Raw genomic sequence first — 11,929 nt, 5'->3', positions numbered from 1 at the left:
TTGATAAACATTGAATGCTATTTTGTGACTTTTGACCTTGAGTACTAGTTTGGGAACAAAAACTTGATTTAGTGCTATTTTTGTCTTTTTCTCTTATTTTTATCGTTGAGAAGAAGTAGGGTAGAATTGACATTTTATCTTTTCACTTATGTTGAAAAGCTTGGACAAAGTGTCCCAGTAGTAAGATGTGTTCTATCTATACTATTAAAGCATAATTCCTATTAGGATTCTGCCCTTAGTTTCTGAAATTATTTACAATGTCATGCCTTTGCTTTTTTTTTATTTTAATTTAAAATATATAAAAATTAGTATTAACTACCAATCAAATATTGCTATTTACTTAAATGAATATATATCGATACCATTAAAACAATATCCTCCTTTTGAGATCTCCATAATTTTGTTAAGTATTATAACTGTGCCGTTAGGATATTTATGACTACAAAATATTTTTTTTCCAAAGCTATTCGAGATATTCATTAAGCATGTTTAACCCTTTACTGCCCATTTAAAATTATACTAGGTGATACCCGCGCCTTGCGCGGGATGAATAAACTAAAATATCGAAATTATATTGTTATATTTTAGTTGTCCAGAAAAAATATTGTTATATTTTATTAAAATTATATTGGTTCTGGAGTACATAAAAATTGTAGAAGAATAAAAATAAATTGAAGTAAATAATATGAGGTTAAAAAAGTAAGTAATATGAATTTTATAATTTAATGGACTGATTAGGACTCGAAATTGTAAAAGAGACCAATTATTAAACCTTAATATCCATAATGAGTCAAAATACATGGTTTGGGTTAACTCTTCGTCACTTGAGATATCCATATTTTGTGAACTAAACTCAATCACAATACCTAAGAAGATTGGAAGCTGAATCGAGTGACTCAAATCTCGGAAAATACGAACCGATAGATTGTAAATTGACAAAGGCCCTATCAACAAATCTCCATATTTAAAAGAAGTCCATATTAAATGATATTTGACTTCAAACTTAACCGGAAATAATTAAATAAATTTCCAAATTTAATGTTTATCACCATTTATGTTAATTTCATCATGAAAAAATTTGTTGCAAGAGTTAAGGGATTCAAAAAAATTTATTATGCCATTCCTTTTTGATTTTATTTTGCAATCAATCAAGATTAGGTTTAACTTTTTTATATACAACGTTTTGATTTTACAATATAACTAGGATAAGACCCGCGCCTTGCGCGGAATTAAGTTATTATTTTTATTATATTTTGGAAAATGAAACAATAGTTTGGCTTCATTTGGATTAGGGGTGTTCAATCCAGATATCGGGTTGGTTTCGATTCTGTTCGGTTTTTTTCGGTATTTTGGTTAGTAAAATATAACTACTATTCTAAATTCATATTTACTTTGACTTTAGTCTTTCACATACTTTTGAAAGATTTCAACTGGACAACTAAATTGATCAGCCAATCTTGTTGCTTTAAATCATTAGTATATATATATATATATATTATTTAGTTTGAATATTTATTAAATAAAAATTCATATGCGTTATATTTTATGATCATTTGTAACTTATTATAACAAAAAAAATAATCTATTGATCACAAAATTTTCAGAGTGAGAATCTTCAAATTTCTAATAATATATAGACGTTTTGAAAAATTCAAAATATAACATATAAGAAAAAATATAAATGTTTTTATTATATATTTAATGTGATTTTTTAATATCTTTTAATACTATAAAATTAAAAAAAGAACTAAGATACCAAAATTGTTATCAAATATTTATTATTCATAATAATTAATTTTCATATATACGTTAATCATATTAGGTAATTTCGTAGCTTCTAATTAAGGAAAGTGCAAAAACAATATTTGGTAGATTATTTATCAATTCGAATATTCGATAGTTAGTTTAATAAAAAATATAATGTAAGTTAAGATGAACCAACCTATTTTTTTAAGAATAGTATATTTTATATAGTCATTTATTAAATGAGAATTTATAATCATACACTTCTATGATCATTCATATCGTTTTATAACTGAATATTTAAATCATCGATAACAAAATTTTCAATGTGAAATCTTTAATAAGTTTATAATTTATAAATGTTTTTGAAAATTCATTGAAAGTTTTAATATTAAAATATTTATGTAATCTTATGGTATATAGTTTAATCTATATATATATATATATATATATATGTTTTATTATTAAATGATATTTTTTACTCATATGGTTTTAAAATCATGTGTATCTTCTTATAATATTAAATAAAAGTTCATATTAATACAATTTTATTATCATTTGTAACTTATTATGACAAAAAAATAATCTATTGATCACAAAATTTTAAGAGTGGTGATTTTCAAATTTCTAATAATTTATAGACGTTTTGAAAAATTCAAAATATAAGATATAAAAAAATATAAATGTTTTTTATTATATATTTAATGTGATTTTTAATATCTTTTAATAATATAAAATTTTTAAAAAGAACTAAGATACAAAAATTGTTATCAAATATTTATTATTCATAATAATTAATTTTCACATATATGTTAATCATATTAGGTAATTTCGTAGCTTTTATTTAAGGAAAGTGCAAAACATTTTTTGGTACGTTATTTATCAATTCGATAGTTAGTTTAATAAAAAGTGTAATATAAGTTAAGATGGACCAACCTATTTTTCTAAGAATAGTATATTTTATATAGTTATTTATTAAATAAGAATTTATAATCATACGGTTCTATGATCATTCATATCATTTTATAACAAAATATTTAAATCATCGATAACAAAATTTTCAATCTGAAATCTTTAATAACTTTATAATTTATAAATGTTCTTGAAAATTCATTGAAACTTTTAATATTAAAATATTTATGTAATCCTATGGTATATAGTGTTTAATCTATATATATATATATTTATTTTATTATTAAATGATATTTTTTACTCATATGGTTTTAAAATCATGTGTATCTTCTTATAATAAAAATGTTAAACCATTGATCATTAATTTTTAACATAATAATTTTAATAGTTTTAGTCATTTAATGTCGTTTTTAAAAATTCAAAATATAACATATACGAAAAAATCTAAATTTTACTTTTATAGCTAATTTGATTGTTTAATTTATTTTAATAATATAAAATTAAACAAAAAATGATGGAGTAGATATAAATTGTTATCAAATCTTTATTATTAAAATCATTAATTGTCATATATATATATTAGTCATTTATGGTAATTCCGTAGGTTTGATTTAAGAAAAGAAAATAACATATCATATCATTATATCATATAGTTTGACCAACTTATGTATCTAACAACATATAAAAATCGAATGTGGACCTACTTATTTTTCAATTGAATGTAATTGACTACCTAATTGAGTGCCACCTATGCATTGGGGCCTATTTTAATTAATACAAAATTGAGGTTACATCTTTTCAAATGTTCCTCAATTAATATATAGGGGATTGAGTTTATATTGTCCAGGCATAACATGAATGTCACATATGCCATAAAATACATAAAATAATTAATCAAAATTAATTGTTGATTTTGATTAGATAACGAAATTGGTAAGCAAAGTATATCATTGTGTTGGAAAATCAATGCACTTCCCTTAAGTGTATGAGTAACCAACCTTTACTTGATATAAGACATTAGCTGTATAATTCAAACTTTCATCATAAACTTAAATTACCAACCAACCGTTGATGCCGCAAAATAATTGATGGAAAGAAAATCAATTACTTTTAATTCTGAATATTCTAAATTTGAAGCCACAAAAATATTTAAGTTTAATCAAAATGAAAATAAACATGTTATACCAAATAAATAATATAATTCAAATGAAAATAAACATGTTATACCCAAACATAATTCACAGGTTTAACCAAGTATAGTAAATATTTTCTATATGTTTAACAAAAAAAAAAAAAACTGATGCGACCATCTCTAAAAGTATATCAATTAGTATATTTATTCATGACCAATAATAATAGTATATCAAATAGTATATTTATTATGTTCTAAGAGAAAAACATGTAAAATATATAATGTGTAGATATATGTATACTAAATGATATATGTATAACACATAGATATATAAAATATATAATGTCACTACATTACATATACTATTTTCCTGAACAAAAACAAATGTCATTTATCGAGTCTTACAAAAGAACATGAAATTGAATATAAATCAAAAGAAGTAAATATGAAAAACTTTCAATTTGACATATATATCAAAAACTACTTCAACGTCAAATTATAGTGCCAATAGTTCTGAACAATCAACTTACTTTTGAAGAGTAAATCGTGAATTTTATTTATTCATGATGAAACCATTGCTAAGATTACAGAAATGATTTATTCTTGAACATTGGTAAGAGTATATCATATAAAAAAGGTACCAAGAGATTATACAGCCAAACAAATGACGTTACAGTCCGTTTATGTATAAAATTAATTTGGTTAACTAAAGTTAATACATTTATTCGTTTGATTATCATCCCACAAGTCTTGTAATATATTATAAGAGAAATCTTGTAACAAACATGTCCAATGGCATTCTGTTGTAAATATTCTAGTAAACTATGACTATTTTAATAAATGAGTTGAGAAGGGCTATGAAGTTGCCACATCAGTAATGACATTTCTGTTAATAACACATCAAGTAAAGGTTAGTTATTAAAAGTGCTCCTCAGATAATAAGAAAGGGATAATCATTATGCCCATTTATTCATACTTTATGACATTAGTTTACAACAATATAACTTCATGTTTATCTACGTAGACATATTTAGAAAAGCACGCAACCTTATATATACACACACACATAATAAGGTCTCCATTAAGTCATATTTCAACTCTATATATTTGACACCCGGTATATAAATTATCTTCAGATATATACAAACACAATAAGGTATTGATTTGTACAAACATGATACATTGTAAAAAAAAAACTTGTATAGAATTGTTAACCTAGGTATTATCAAAATAAATATAGAAAACTATTCTTTAAACATTATATGTAATTATATTAAACTAAATTAATTTCAAGCTTTTTAAAAACTATATTATAATCATTGAACTAAATTAAAAGGTCAAAATCATTCAAAGGTCAATCATAGAATTTAAATCTCAAATATTAAATAGTTTAAAATATTAATTACATTAAATCTATTTTACAAAAAAAAAATACAATAACTAGAATTTTTTAAATAATTAGGTTAAAAATTAATAAAACACACAATAATATTATTAACAATTGTTTTGACCTACACACACAATAAAATGAAATCAAAACATCTCAGTCTAAACGATAAACTCGATAATTTGTATACAATCCGGTTTATATTAAATAAAAATAATTGGAAACTATATAATCATTCTTATCGGGTCTTTTAAATAACATCTCCCGCGCTTTAAAAGCGCGGATCAAAATCTAGTTGTTATATTAAAAAGATGAAAAGTGACTTAGAATGTAAATGTTTCTTTGTAATATTCATTATTGGAAAGTACAGTTGATCAAATAACTTTAAAATAGTGAAATGTTGCAAAGAATGCACTATAAATAGGATTAAAACAATCTTAATCATTTCAACATTTCTAATTATAAACAGCTAATTAAGTTTTAAACAAACAGAACTCCAAAACATAGATAGATTAACTAATAGTCAGTCATATATGGTAAAATCAAGCAAAAGAAAATAAAAATACAGATTTACGGCATTCATTTAGAACAAAAATTTATAGGTTCAAATTTTCACAATCCCCTATATATTAATAGAGAAACATTTAAAAAGTTATAACATATAGTTTGTACTAACTAAAAAAGTGCTATGCTGAGTTGTCACGTGATTAGAATGCTAATTTTGCTTACGTGGCGGCTTGAGAATCAATTGAAAAATTTGTTAGTCCAAAATTAAATTGCTACGGAATCCCTTAGACTATATTTGCGAAGTGATTTTATACACATGTCGTCACTACAATCATTCTCGCTGAAAAAAAGATGACATGACACTTAAAATAGATGACACGATTTTAGAAAATAATGACATGGCATCATATTAATTGTGAGATGCAAAATTTCCATATAAAAATTTAATTATTTTTTGCAGAGAATTTAAATATGGTAATAAAATAACTCATATATCATCATTAATGTCAATTTTGCATATATATATTTATTTATGGCAAACTATTAAATATATTAATAATGCATATATCACAATTAAAATAATAATATATATGTATATATGTATCTCACAATAATAAAAATAAACTAAATAAAGTAACACTAATCCAAAAACAATTTGATAGTTAAATATTTAAACATTATTTAAATTTATCTGTTCATCTTCATCATTTAAATTGACAAAAAGATTTTTCAGTTTAACTAAAACAATCAAAGTCTCAAATTTATTAGAATTTATATTTATATGTGTATATATATATATATATATTTAAAATAAATAATCATTAAACGCAATAATATAATTAAAACTATTTTTATAAAATATAATTTTATCTTTATTAAAATTTAAATAAAAATTAAATAAAATAAAATTTAAATAGTTATACCAAATCAAAAGAAATAAGATTACAAAAATACGTTTATGATTTTTTATAACTATTGAAGTTAAAATATAAATTATTAATGTTGAAATATAAATCAAAATTTTCTTTTGAAATAAAAAATGTTATGTTAAAAATTATTATTTATGCGCATGGCGCAGAAAAACTCGTAGTGTTATATTATATAGTATGTCTATTATGGACCATTCATTTATCAAATTGAAATTATTATATATTATTTTCTTAAATAAAACCTCCGGAATTACCTAATGTGATTAAAATATATATTGCAATTAATAATTTATTTAATAAAGATTTGCTAACAATCTGTATACTTTCTATCATTTTTGTTTAATTATTTATTATTAAAATAAATTACACAATTACATTAATCATATAAGAAAACTTTAGTTTTTTTGTATATGTTGTATTTTGAATTTTTCAAAACGAGTATAAACTATTAAAACTGTTAAAAATCTCACATAAACTTCGTGATCAAGGTTTAAACTTTTTTCTATAATAAGTTTCAATTATTATAAAATCATATGAATAAATAATTTTATTTTAGTAGGTGTTTATGTTAATATATATATATCTATTTCAAATCCTTTAAATTAAACTATATAATATGAAAATACATACTTATATTTTGAAATCTGCGTTGAACATATATTGAAAAGTTAATATTTTAGTTTTAAAATATTCATTGTTTTCTTAAAATGATTATAAATTATTGAAACCACTAAACATTCCGAATTAAAAAATCGTTGGTGTAAACTTTTGTTACACAAATATGCAAATAATCATAAAATCATATGAGTAGAAACCTCATTTAATAAATATTCATATTAAAAGTATACTATATATCTATGTTAATATCATTTAAAATTAATTATATATCATATACAATAGATAAAATTGATTGTTTTGATTTATTTATCCTAAAATGATTGCGAATAAACAAGAGTGGTCTTTTGATTTATATGTGAATGCCAATTTATTACATAATATTAACTGATTTTTTATTTATTTAATATATAATTATTATTTTATTATTTCATAATATGCAAAAAACAAAAAAAAATATTAAATATTTATTCTGCACAAGGCGTAGATCTAAACCTAAGTATGTATTTCTTAAATAATTTTAAATCTTAAATATTTTCTAAATTTCAGGCCAAAACAAAATAACAAAATAAGAATAAACTCAAAAATTAATATTTATATCGAGCAATAACCAAAATAAAAAAAATGACACAAAAATGAGAAAAAATATTGAAGACACATATGATTGGCTCGTAAACGTAAACTTCTCATAACCATAATTAACTTTTAAATTGTTAAATCATGATATAAACCGAGCTGACATAGTTTCATTGTAACCAAATAGTAAGCTTGAGATTCTTCTGCCTAAACGTTAGGTTCTTATGTGATAAGTGATTTTTTGACCTAAAATATTTTTAAAAATAAGATCAGGTCATCAGTAAACAAATTATGTAATCAACAAAAAAGTTTTAAAAAATTCTTTAAGGGCTAAAAATATTAATTTGATCAAGAATATAAATTTTATTTTCCCATACGATGTTTCTGAAACAATTATCATTTAAATTTACCATGCGTAAAGCACGAGTCTTATCCTAGTTTATCTTAAATTTGAAACACTCATTTTAATTTTAGGATCGTGGATGAACGAAATTTTCATCCAATTTTTTAAACATTATATAAAAACATAGTTTAACTATATAACATAGCTTTGGCATTGGTTTTATCATCAGTGACCATGGAACTATAGTTCATCATAACTTCGTAAGTTTTTTGACAAAACATAACTTCGTAAGTTCATAACCAAAACTATAGTTCATCGTGAATTCGTGATCCTGGCGTTCATCTTAGCCTCTAAGAGAAACCTAGCTCCGGTAATGATTTTACCGTTTTTTTTATCAAAGACCATGGAAACGGCTACATAACACCCAGAGCCGGTCCTAGAATATTTAAGACCTGAAGCAAAAAAAAAATGTGACCGGAAATGTAACCACTGAGGGTCGAACCCAGAAACAGAAGAAAGGGAGATATGACAGCTTTGCCACTATACTAAAGAGAGTTTTGGTAATTTGAAACATATTGATAAAATAAACAGCCGCAAGCAACTGCTTCACTTGCTTGATGCCAGGGCCGGCTCTGATAACACCTCACTCAACTAAAACAGTTAAGAACAGATATTGGAGAAGAAATTTAAACAATTTACAAATTTGAAAAATTATTTAGTTTTTTCTTACTATTTATTTGATTTAATACAATACTTTGTTTACTCTGGTGCATGTGTATAAGCGTGCTAGTGCTTACGTTGAAAGGCCTATGTAACTTACTCGCAACATCCCTTAAATATTCATAACTAGGGCAAAACCCGCTCTACCAGATGAAAAAAAATATTTGCTATAAAATATGTTTAAAATTAAGATTAAAAATGCTATTTAAATTTAATATATATTACTGATTCTATAATATTTTAGACTATTAGATTTATTAGTACCAAAATTATTTAAATTATTACTTCTTATGAAATTACTTTGATTTTTTTATTCAAATGTTTATAACTGAGGTTGATTAAAAATGTCACTGATTATTAAATTTTTTGTGGACTATTAAGTGTTGTATTAAAATATATGGTTTAGATAATTAATGAATAAGATATACGCTAAACTTCAAAACATTCAAAAAAATAATAAAGATGGTGTGTTTATTTGTGGTGCTTTAATTGACTATGTGGTCAAATGGAAAAAAAAAAAAAAAACTCAACTATATACGTTAAACACAAAGAATTTTGAAAAGAGAAAACAAAGAATCATATGTATTAAATTTAAAAGCAACCAAAGTTAACAATTGCTAGATAAGATTTTACAATTAAGAAAGTATACATGTAGACACTACAAGAAAACAACGGCATACTGAGGGAAAAAATCGTCGGTATGTCGTCGGAATAACGCTATTCCGACGACATACCGACGAAAAAAATCCTCGGAAATAACTCCTCGGAAATTCATATTTCCTCGGAAATCCCTCGGAAATTTCCGACGGAATTCCGAGGAAACCCTATTTCCTCGGAATTTCCGAGGACCACAAGTTCGTCGGAAATTCCTTGGAATATTCCGAGGAAGATGTCGTCGGAATATTCCGAGGGATAAACTTCCTCGGAATATTTCCAAAATTAAAAAAAAAAATTATAAATTTATTTTTTTAAATTGAAATTCGAAAATATAAAATTAAAATTGAAATAGAAAACATATTTAAAATACAAAAAATAATAAAATAGTTTTTATAAATAAAAAAATGTTTTATAAATACAAAATTAGTTTTAATAAATATGAAATCATCTTTTTATAAATACAAAATATTTTTTATAAATACAAAAAATAATAAAAGAGTGTTTATAAATCAAAAAATGTTTTATAAATACAAAATTAGTTTTATAAATATAAATATTTTTATAGATATGAAATCATCTTTTTATAAATACAAAATAGTTTTTATAAATACAAAAAACAATAAAATAGTGTTTTTAAATCAAAAAAAATATTTTATAAATACAAAATTAATTTTAAAATATGAAATCATCTTTTATAAATCCAAAAATCGAATTTATATACAAAGAATGGTTTGTATATTTAAAAATAGTTTTTATAAATACAAAAATAAAAAAAAATAGTGTTTATAAATCAAAAAAATGTTTTATAAATACAAAATTAGTTTTAATAAATATAAATATTTTAATAAATATGAAATCATCTTTTATAAATCCAAAAATCGAATTTATATACAAAAAACGTTTTGTAAAATCGAATTTATATAGAAAAAACGTTTTGTAAATACAAAAATAATGAACAATTTATAAAAAAAGTTCTAAATCAATTCAACACAACCAAATCACAATTCTAAACCTATTACACAATAAATCACAATCCTAACCAATCACCCTAACAAAAATCTATCAAAAACCTTCTAAAATCATCAAATCTACTTAAAAACCTAACAAATAGGACCTAAGAGAGTGGGATAGGGTCCTTACATGATTTGCAAGGGAATGGAAAGGATTCGCCGGAGAGATCGTCGCGAGAGAAGGTGGAGAACGCCGGAAGGAGAGAGAGATCGCCGGAGAGGAAGAAGAGAGAAATGGGGAAGAAGAGAGAAATGGGGAAGAAGATGCGTTTCAAGTTTATAAAACCTTGGGTCCGACGGATATTTTCCGTCGGAATTCCCTCAGTATTTCAATTTCAATTTTCGCTAAATATTTGGCGGCTTGTTTGCCCGGTTAAATGAAAATATTCCGAGGAAATTCCGACGGCCACTTAAATATCCGTCGGAATTTCCTCGGAATATTTTCATTAATTCGAGGAAAAAAATATCCTGTGCATGTATTTCTATTAATTTATATTGTTCCTCGGAATTTCCTCGGAATATTCCGAGGAAATTCCGAGGAACTAGTGTTTGGGGTTTCAAAACGTCAATTTTTTTTTTATAAACGCATCGATCGATGTATATATATTCAAAAACGCATCGATCGATCACGTAGATGCACCGGGCCGTAAGAATGTGATCGATCGATGAGATTATCCCATCGATCGATTGAGGATATCAAGTGTTCCTCGGAATTTCCTCGGAATATTCCGAGGAAATACCGAGGAACTAGTGTTTGGGGTTTCAAAACATCAATTTTTTTTGCCGTATTTCATTTCTTATACAATTGTAATGCATACCATTGAGGATTCTTTGTATAGATGAGCATAAACCATGGAATAAAAAATTTCAAAACGAATTGTAAGTATTCCCTTTACCGTTCATTAAAGTGTATAAGTGTTTCTCTTATGTTGTGGGGATTTCGTTCATACAATCGGAAAAGTGTTTATTATAGGGTAAGGAACAAATTTTTGACTTCATAATGAACGTAAGACCCTTAATAAGGGTTATATAGGTGTTATTCAAACCGCAAAACGTTGTTTTCGGTTTAAAAACCCTATTTCCTCGGAATTTCCTCGGAATATTCCGAGGGAATTCCGAGGAAACCCTCTTCTTCCTCGGAATTTCCTCGGAATATTCCGACGAAATTCTGAGGAACTAGTGTTTGGGGTTTCAAAACGTCAATTTTTTTTTATAAACGCATCGATCGATGTATATATATTCAAAAACGCATCGATCGATCACGTCGGGCCGTAAGAATGTGATCGATCGATGAGATTATCCCATCGATCGATTGAGGATATCAAGTGTTCCTCGGAATTTCCTCGGAATATTCCGAGGAAATTCCGAGGAACTAGTGTTTGGGGTTTCAAAATCTCG

This window comes from Brassica napus, chromosome C9, assembly GCF_020379485.1.
Source record: "Brassica napus cultivar Da-Ae chromosome C9, Da-Ae, whole genome shotgun sequence".
NCBI classification, from domain to species: Eukaryota; Viridiplantae; Streptophyta; class Magnoliopsida; order Brassicales; family Brassicaceae; genus Brassica; species Brassica napus.
The sequence above is the reverse complement of the archived record's forward strand: the minus strand, read 5'-3'. Positions refer to the sequence as shown.